The 9,876-nt window shown below is 37.2% G+C and overlaps 1 long non-coding RNA gene across 1 annotated transcript; it reads left to right on the top strand.

Annotated features, from left to right (window-relative positions):
• Positions 1–3,750: 3,750 nt before the first annotated feature.
• Positions 3,751–6,890, top strand: LOC141350901 (uncharacterized). The gene is made up of 4 exons (XR_012359000.1): positions 3,751–3,893; positions 5,019–5,096; positions 5,693–5,770; positions 6,180–6,890. It is a non-coding gene; the product is annotated as an uncharacterized lncRNA (long non-coding RNA).
• The last annotated feature ends 2,986 nt before the right edge of the window (positions 6,891–9,876 follow it).

The following is a 9,876-nucleotide window of genomic DNA, read 5'->3' as shown; positions in this document are numbered from 1 at the left end:
GTTGTCTACACACCCCAGCAGCTGTCGAAGTGTGGCTTGCCCACCGGTCATTTTCAAGCGCAGTGGGCGCAAACTTTATGAAATATTACTAGGACATTCGGCTGGGGTGTGTCTCTCTTAAACGGAGATGTAAGAGAAATGAAGACGACACATATACATATTTTGTGTAGGACCGATCTGCGGTAAAAGTTAATATGCACGGAACATCGTTGTTGTACGGAACGGTTAACGTTAGTCTACGCCTACGTAAAACAACACTAACGAGACGCATACATACGTTTGAACAAACCAATGTACACAACAAAAATTTTAAATAGATATCAATTAAATCAAATGAATACTTACAATCACACAAAGAATGTCCTTGGCGATGGTCAATTCCGCTGCAGCTCGTGTCTGAATCCGTGTAACAGCTGTTCTACTAACCCACGTCTGATTGGTTAATAATAATCCTTTGTCAGTATCTTGCCGCTCTATTGGTTCGACTGATATAGTAGGCAACCGCGTTTGCCTGCATATTTACGGGGACATTTTATCATTTCGGGGGAAAATGTGCAATAAATGCGAGTGGCAACACTTTTCATATCGTTGAGAATAAAACAACCGTTCACACTTTACAAATTCAGGTTCTCCCTCCATGGGGATCATCCATATCGAAAAGTAAAGCAGATACGGAGCCTCGGCCCACCGTCTAAAATAAGTCTTTATTATTAAATTGCAGACAAAGATTTTGGATAGCTAGGTTGGATTGTATGTTTGGCGTGAAATGGGTATGGTAGGGGGCTCAACCTCATATTCTTTCATAGACCCCAAAATTGCTAGTGGCGCCTCTCCAGGTCAGGCCCACAGGCATGTTGTTAATGAGCCTGATATGAAAGAAATAAAGCTGTAGCAGTAAGACTAAATGTCACGTTATTCATTACATTGTGATCTAGCCAATCATCACTTGACTCTTGGAGTATATAAGTTCCCTACACCTCTTTTGTGTGTGCAGAAGGGAACGCTGACGTTCACTCGATAGATGTTTAGTACAAACCAAATTTGCTAAATGCTATCAAACATTTCATTACTTCCTGAGTCTTTCTGGTAGAATTTGATTTGCCTCAGGATGGAGCAGGTTTCAGCAAGGACTCTTGGATTTATTTGGAGAAACAAAGTTTGTAACCATGTTTTTTTATCTATAATCTATTTGTATCTGGGAAAATACAAACATATGCACTGCAGGATTGTTCACATGACATTAACTGTTTGTAAAAGCAACACTAGATCACTTAATTGTGAATATTTTTTGCTTTTCAGTTCACTCATCTAATTTGTTCAAAACTTGAATTTGAACAAAATTTTCATCTGAAATATGTGATTTATGTGAGTCACTGTTATATTGATTATTATATTATTTATAAATCAATAAAAATCTGATGCAAACATTGTGTTACCTCAGAAGTATGTACAGTATATAAATGAAGCTGACTGCCTCCATGCACTGAAAGTCACTACACATAAAAAGTTTTTCTCTTCCATTCTTCTGTTTTCAACAGGTTGAAACTTGGGACCAACATGGTTGTACTGTTGGCTAAACCCTTCATGTCAGTATCAAGCCTTTGTTATTGTTCTTGTGCCTCTTTATGTACACTTTATTTTTGTAATATTAATATACTGTTTAATTACACATCTATTATTGTAATTTAAAGATTTGTGAACAGATATTGGATTAATTTTAATGATTGCTGTTTTATTGATCATTTAAAATACTGCTTATATTTTATACATTTTTGTAAAGAAATACATTTTAAAATGAAAAAGTATAATTTAAAGGCGGAGTGCACAATGTTTAAAAACCAATGTTGACATTTAAAATCATGAGAAAAAGTATGTGAACCCCTAGGAATAACCTGGTTTTCTACTGTGATTTGCCATAAAATGTGATCTGATCCTCATCTAGGTCACAACAATAGACAAACACAATGTGCATAAGGCAGTGCTTCTCAAATAGTGGGGCGGGACCCCCAGGGGGGGCTCGAAGCGACACCAGGGGGGGCGCGCGAGACCCGGGGAAAATACTTTTTCAGGAAGTGATTTTTTTTGCACCGTCACTTAAAGACATTACACCCCAAACACGCTGATAAGCCGCTTGAGTTTTTTATTATTATTTATTGATTATATTTAATTTAATTTTTCAGTATCAAATGGTCCAAAAATATATTGTAAATAAGGATTGATTTATTTTATTTCAGGCAAATTGATGCATTTTTAGTCTTTTCTGTTACAGACTAAAAAAACAATGTTAATAAAGTTATTCTTTGTTGTAAGTTGATTGATATTTCTTTTTTTTGTGTTTTCTTTAATGTTAATAAGGATACAATGTTTTGCAGATGTGTAATTTTATAGACAAATTATACTATTTACAGTCGCGGCGGAGAGTTGGGGGGGGGCGCAAAATGTTTACTTCTTCCTAGGGGGGGCGTGACAGAAAATAATTGAGAAGCACTGGCATAAGGTGACAACACACAAATAATTCTAGTTTCTTGTGTCTTTTTTGAGAACCCCCATTAAACATTCATAGTGCTGGAGAAAAATGTAAGTGAACCCTTGGATTTAACAGCTTGTTGAGCCTCATTTGGCAGCAAATACTTCAAGCAAGCGCTTTCAGTAGTTCTGAATCAGACCTGCGCATCGTTCAGAAGCAATTTTTGCTCATTCTCCTTTACAAAACCGCTTTAACTCAGACACATTTGTAGGATGTCTGGTGTGAACCGCTCTCTTGAGGTCATTCCACAGGTTAAGGTTTGGGCTTTGACTAGGCCACTCCAAATGACGCATTTTGTTTTTCTTAAGCCAGTCTGTAGTGGATTTACTACAATGCTTAATGTCATTGGCCTAATGCATCAACTAACTTCTACTGAGCTTCAACTGGTGGACAGCCACCCTGACATTATCCTGTAGGATTTTTTTTAACTTAATAATTAATTTTACCCTCGATGATGGAAAGTGGTCCAGGCCATGAGGCAACAAAGCAAGCCCAAATCAGGATGTTCCCTCCACCATACTTCACTGTTGGGATGATGTTTTGATGTTGGTAAGCTGTGCCCATTTTGCACCATAACATTTTTCCCCAAAAATTCAACTTTTGTTTCATCAATCCATAAAATATTTTCCCAGTAAACAACATGGCACACAGAAACAAACAATGGCCATGTGTTTCAAACACAGAACATGGGGACTGCCACAATCCCCTCACACTAAACTAAAAAAACAGAAAGATGACAGGATTATGACACCATAACTCTATTTTGTTTTACACTGCACACCTTTGGCACTGAAATGTATGGTTAATTCTGCATTACGTAAAATGATGTGATAAACCTACTATTAAACAAAACTAAAAACAGTCATCTTCCTGAGGTTAATAGCAGAGTTTAAAATATATCTCTGATATTTCACTGATTCTTGAAACTTTGGCAAAAACATGTCCCACTAAGAAAAGTGCTAATTCTGTTGGAAATGAATAACATTTTTATGAAGAAAAGGAATCAATGTTATAATCAGCGGGTCCTTTGCACATAAGGTTCTTTTATACACTCTAAAAACTCCTGGGTTATTTTTTCAACCCATATTCTGGGTTATTTGTGTTGGGTTAAAATTATGGGTTATTTTTTCAGAGAGTAATCATTTTCTGGGTTATAGGGCTAATATTTTAACCCAATTCCTGGGTTGTTTGGGTTTCTGGGTTATTTTTCAAAAATTAACCCATGTTCTGGGTTAATGCCCCGCCCCTCGCTGTTGTTCTGGAATTTTCTCACAACAGTCGTTTGAAATAACTGTCACTTCACGGAGTTCGCGATCGATCCGTGTTGGCCTGGGCTTCTTCGGTGCAACTTCGCTGTGTATTCAAGGTAAGCAATTATTTTAAGTGTCAATGTAATGTAAACTTTCTGTGTCCATGTCCCCGTTGCTTATCTAATTGTTATAATACCGGTAAAAATACGACAATACAGTGCAGCTAGTGATGACTTCGTACCGCGTTAAGGGGGTCGAACACCGGACGAGAAGCGTCTCGCTGTGCCGTGTATAGCATTATTCGAGGTATCCCGCGCACTTTTTCAGTTTATGGCCAGCCAGCAATATTGTTATGTTTAAGGACATTATGGAGTTAAGATATATCAGTACTGTGTTATGATTGTACTGTATAAGTTAATTAAATACAATCGTTGCTGAGTCTGCAGTCTGAACACTTTACCTCAGAGCGTCCGTAAACTGAATAACTTTGAATATCACCTGAAAATCCAATAACATCAGCAAATTTCAATTTAAGTAGCTGATTTCTGTAAATGAATGTACATTTCAGCACATGGTGAAGTCCGTATATACATTAACGACGATTTGAGACAAATAAGTGTAAATTTAAAACTATGTATATGGCGCTATACGCTGCAGACAGACGCGAAATGGCACCGCCGGTACACACACATACCCTGTGTCTCCAAAGGTCGTGAATCAGTATATAGTGTACACAAGTTCGGGCACTGGTAAGGACTTTAGCTCACTTGACATTGGGACACTGTTCACTTTATCCTGTGATGTGGCTGCTTAAAGGTGTTGTGATCACTCACAACTGTTACGCATCAACAACCAGCAAAACCAACAGCTCTCTGACTAAATTTTTAAACAATACATTGTGAAAAACGCTGTCATTATCCTCTTATAGATCCGTGCATAAAATTCGAGGAATATAATTACATTTTAAATATATATATTTTTAACAATTTTAAATAAATATTATTATTTATATCATGCGATTTTCGGTTGGAGATATTCGAAAAGGTCACGTGATTTGTGGTAAGAGAACATGGGGACCATCAATGCTCACTGGGTTTTGCGTTGCATTGAGTTAAGTTATGTTTACCAGCTGCGCCATGCTTATATTATACATTGTTCTACTGGCTGAAGTAGTGAGATTTAAACAAGCTGGTCAAGTCTTCAAATTGTTGCTAACCTCTATATTGCTATGTTTTCTCCAGGTCTTTTTAAATGGACAGCTTTGTTGCTGATAAGCTAACTGAGTGGTGGCTGTTTAAGCTGACAGAGACATTTTTGAGGTAAGCTTTTTACTATTATTGCCCTCATATCATCTCTCTATACCTAAACATTTTTCTTTAAAGGAAAACTACATTGTTTTTCAATATTTCACTATGTTCTTACCTCAACTTAGACGAAATAATACACCCCTGTCTTTTTTCAATGTGTGCAGTACATCATGTACAGCGTGTCGTGAATGTGTTAGCATTTAGTCTAGCCCTATTCATTCCTTAGGATCCAAACAGGGATGAATTTAGAAGCCACCAAACACTTCCATGTTTTCCCTATTTAAAGACTGTTAAATGAGTAGTTACACCAGTAAGTATGGTGCACAAAATAAAACGTGACAATATTTTAAGCGGATTAAAAAATGAGAACTATATTGTATGGTGGAAGAGCACTTCGTTTGCAGAACTTTGACCTCTGGTGCAGTAACATCACTCCTGTGAACTCCCCCATCTCTTTCAAAATCAGTGTGATGAGGATGTAAAAGACAGGGATGTATTATTTCGTCTAAGTTTAGGTAAGAACATAGTTAAATATTGAAAACCTTTTTCTTTAATAGGGCTTAAAGGGATAGTTCACCCAAAAATGAAAATTCTGTCATCATTTACAGGCCGTCTACAGTGTTGGGAAGAAGACAATCCGGCACTCCACTGAAGAGTCCTGGACAGCATTCATACACCAAATGTCTGTAAGTACAATGGACCAGTTTCTCAGCACCACTCTGAGAGAGAATATTCTTAATTCTATAACTATACTGTACATGTGAAAGAAGGCAATCCATGGGACATGTTTCATGTGAAAGCAAAAGGGTGAATCCTGGTTTTAAAAAAACCCTTCATGCTCCTTGCAGTTGTATTTCAGTTTTGGGCGATGCCATCTAAGGTAGCAATCTGACTAGAAAGTGAAGTTAAAGATGTTAAGTTTTATTACTCATTTTCTTGGTCACATTCATGACCCACTCAAAATAAACACAACATTTGGCTTCCTTGTACAGTTAGTATCAGCATTATAACACAAACTGGTAGTCTATTATCTTGCTTACAATTCACTTTCTACACAATATTCACTTTCTATCTCTCTGTCTCTGTTTGTTTTAGGTTGGAACAAATATGGTGGAATACAGTGGCGGCTCGTGTCTGCTCATCTGAGGATGCGCTAATTCAAAATGAGTGTTCAGATTGTCACGTGTGTGGTTTCCTTTTCCAAAATATGTGTCCTGTGTGTCGAGAGATCAAAACTGTTTATGATAAAAGAGACACTCATGTTCACAAAATACACACTAGAAACTTTCTTAACAGTAAACTCTGATTACGCATGAGATTATGCGAGTATCTGCCAAATGCAATTATCTCTTTTATCATAAACCCTTTAGACGCGTCTGCAGCAGGCGCTTATTTTGGCATGACACGTGATGCACACAGGATCTCTCGGGGCGCAGAACACATATTTGGAAATAACGAACCACACACATGACGGGCTACATACATGTTGTGACGAACTTCGCATCGAGCGTCCTCAAAAAAATAAGTCACCGGCCCCCACTGGTGAAATACCTTCAGCAATCGATGCCATTCCACTCTGGGAGATCTTAAGCTGCAGTAAAAGACACAACCAATGTTTGAAGACTTAAAGCCTCAAGTTCAATTTAGTTATTGAATGTTGTCAAATGTTTGAGAGAGAATGTTTGAGAGTTGTTTATTTTTCTATTTTTCCTTTCTAATGTTATTACAGTGTGACCTAAAATAAATAGGTCAAAGTGTGTGTTTTTATATAGAATTTAATTGAATGCAATAAAAATGTAAAACTGATTGAAGTGTGTAAAGCTGGGCGTACACGGTGCGAATTCTGACGGTCGGAACGTCGTGAGCTCTCGCACACGACACGAGTGAGTTTATGCGAAAATAATTCGTACGCAGTCACACACGACAAGATTTTACTGTAGTACTTGAGGAATTCTGACGTAAGCAATTTCGCACCTGTGAGTGGCAGAATGTACAAAAAATAAAACAAGAAGAATACGGCAAAGATATTGGCTTTTGTGCAGAAAACTGTTTCTGTTTTTTTGTATTTCTGTTTATGCATTCCGAAATTGCAATATAGGTCTAGTGCTGTGGCGGTGAAGGAATTTCTCTGGCAGTGGTTTTTCTTGCTAGCGCATATGCGGTTTTATCTTCTTAATATATCTTGATTGTAGTGCCAAGTAAATATCTATATTGGTATTATTAATGTTACATATATTGTTGCTTTTTTATAAATATGACGTTTAAAAACAAATTCAGTGGGCATATTTATTTATTTGTAAATGCAGAATGAGGAGCAATTGAGGTAAAACGCAAGTTAAGATAACGTAACACGTCTTTCCCTTTATGATTAAATTATTTAGACAATACATCTACAGCCAAATATTAATTTGTAAAACGAAAATCATTTAATGTAATATTAAGCACATTGTCTAGGCTTGTTTGCATTGTCTAGTGCAAATGTACGCGGACCCTCGGTCAATGCGGGGTATTGAAGTAAAAGTGCACGCAGCATTTGTGCTCTTGTAAATGTACAAAATAAATGCCATACAGAAGGCATTGCATATTAATATATGGCATTTTCTCAGTAGGCCTATGTAAATTAATACATAGCAATACAAATATAGTATGAAAACAAATTAATCATTATTTAAATAGTTTCAGAGATAGCCTACATTTTTAGTCATTTAAATATTCTCATCATTTCAGAACAAGCTTAGGCTACCATAACAACGTACATTGGGCTATATCATGTGTTCCTTTGGTCGAAAATATGTAAAAAATATATATATGGGTAAAAAACACCGAACAAAAACGTTTAAGCTCTTGTTAAAGCAGAAGCTCCATAATAATCTGGAAAACGTCGTCTCCGCGTATGATCATCATGTTTAATATAGTCTCTTGTTCATTGACAATTTATTTTGCATTTATTATATGAGTAAAAAGTGTAAAACAATAAATGCATATCTTATAGCCTATTAAACATGGACATTCCGTTGCTTTTTATTCTCTGTCACGCCAGCCCTTTTAATATCCATTCATTTATGAAACTGTACTACAGCGACTTTGGCACAGCTTGGATTACACAAAATTGCGACATTCTTTGTCCATCCTGTACTGTTTAAACCAGTGGTCTCTGCACGGAGTCTAATAATTTTTATATTTATTTATTACATGTTTTAGTTGGCTTATTTTATGTTTAGATTGTAAATAATGATAAACATATTAACAAGTAAAGAAAAATCAACAGTATTACAAAGTAAAACAAAAAAGTTTTAATATCAAAAAGTAGCCCTCGTTTTATACACTCTCTCCTGTTTCCGCACACATCCAAAGCTGTGACCGGACATCACAAAAACACGTATGACAGGTTTTTCAGGCAAAGAAGCTGATCAAGAGGTCGTCACTGAAAGGACCTGTCATATTTGTCATGATGTCCGGTCACCGGAGTGTGTGTGTGCGCGAAACATATAGCCAGCTATAGAGTTGTCGTCCAGATTTGAGGTAGCAGTGCCACATTTGTCTTTCTTCTTCTGTGTTTTGTACATTCTGATTGGTCAACTTCAAGTGCTTTGCCAGATCGTCTCGTTCACCCGCACCAACACTACGAATTTATACCGACAGCTCCCGAACTTTTTTGACATGTTTAAAAATTATCGGGAGGTCGTAAGGTGCTCGTAACCTGCTCGGCTCGGCTCGTAATTCCTCTCACACGGTGCGAGCCGCGACCATACGAGCATGAACGATTTGGTCCCGAGAAAAAAAAAATCGCATGCGAGCTCCTACGACAGCAAAAATCGCACCGTGTACGCCCGCCTTAAGTGCCTGGATTTTTCTTTTCTGAAATAAATAAGGCATAGTGGCATAGTTACACAATTTAGGTTATCTATGACCTTTGGTTAAAAAGGATCTACTAATTTCTGGGTTATTTCAACCCAGATATTGGGGTCTTTCTTTTGACCCAGAAGTTGGGTTATATTAACTACAATGTTGGGTTATTTTAACCCAGAAGTTGGGTCAGGTATTTAACCCAGAAGTTGGGTCAAAAAGAATAACCCATTTTTCTGGGTTGAAATAACCCAGAAATTAGTTGGTCCCTTTTTAACCCAGGAGTTGGGTCAAAAATAACCCATAATGGGTTGTTTTTGACCCAGGAGTTTTTAGCAGAGCCGGACAGTAACGGAGTACATTTACTTGAGTACAGTACTTAAGTACAATTTTGAAGGATCTGTACTTTACTCGAGTATTATTTTTTTGGAGTACTCATGACTTTACTTAAGTACATTTCAGGGGCAAATATTTTACTCTTTACTCCACTACATTTCTATCCATAACCGTAAGTACTCGTTACTATTCTTAAAAAAAAAGAATGAAAATCTCAGAAACCCTCAATTTGTTGTTTCCCTCTCTTAAACGTGATTGGATTGTGCAGGCGCAACTGATTGGGACAGCTTATCAGCTATCAACTTCAGCTTTCCGCCAAAGTCACCATGGTCAGATTTAGATAAGAGAAGAAACCATGGACGAAACAATGGATTAAGACTCAGCAGGTCCATTCTGGGAATGTGTCAACCCGTGGCCCCACCTCGCCAGACTATTTAAATTTTCTGAACAAGTTAATGATAGTTTTCTTTTCAAGTGTTTGCTGTGTTTACAAAAAAAAACTTCAGCGGCAGGAATCACTGGTGAGCCTCCGGATTATTGTTGTTCAAATGAATTACTCGTCAAAACATCACACTCTTACTTGATCTGGACAAACTCAGCATCACAAGAC

Source organism: Misgurnus anguillicaudatus, chromosome 19 (genome assembly GCF_027580225.2).
Source record: "Misgurnus anguillicaudatus chromosome 19, ASM2758022v2, whole genome shotgun sequence".
Lineage (NCBI taxonomy): Eukaryota > Metazoa > Chordata > Actinopteri > Cypriniformes > Cobitidae > Misgurnus > Misgurnus anguillicaudatus.
Note: the sequence above shows the minus strand (reverse complement) of the source record. Positions and strands in the feature narration are given on the sequence as shown.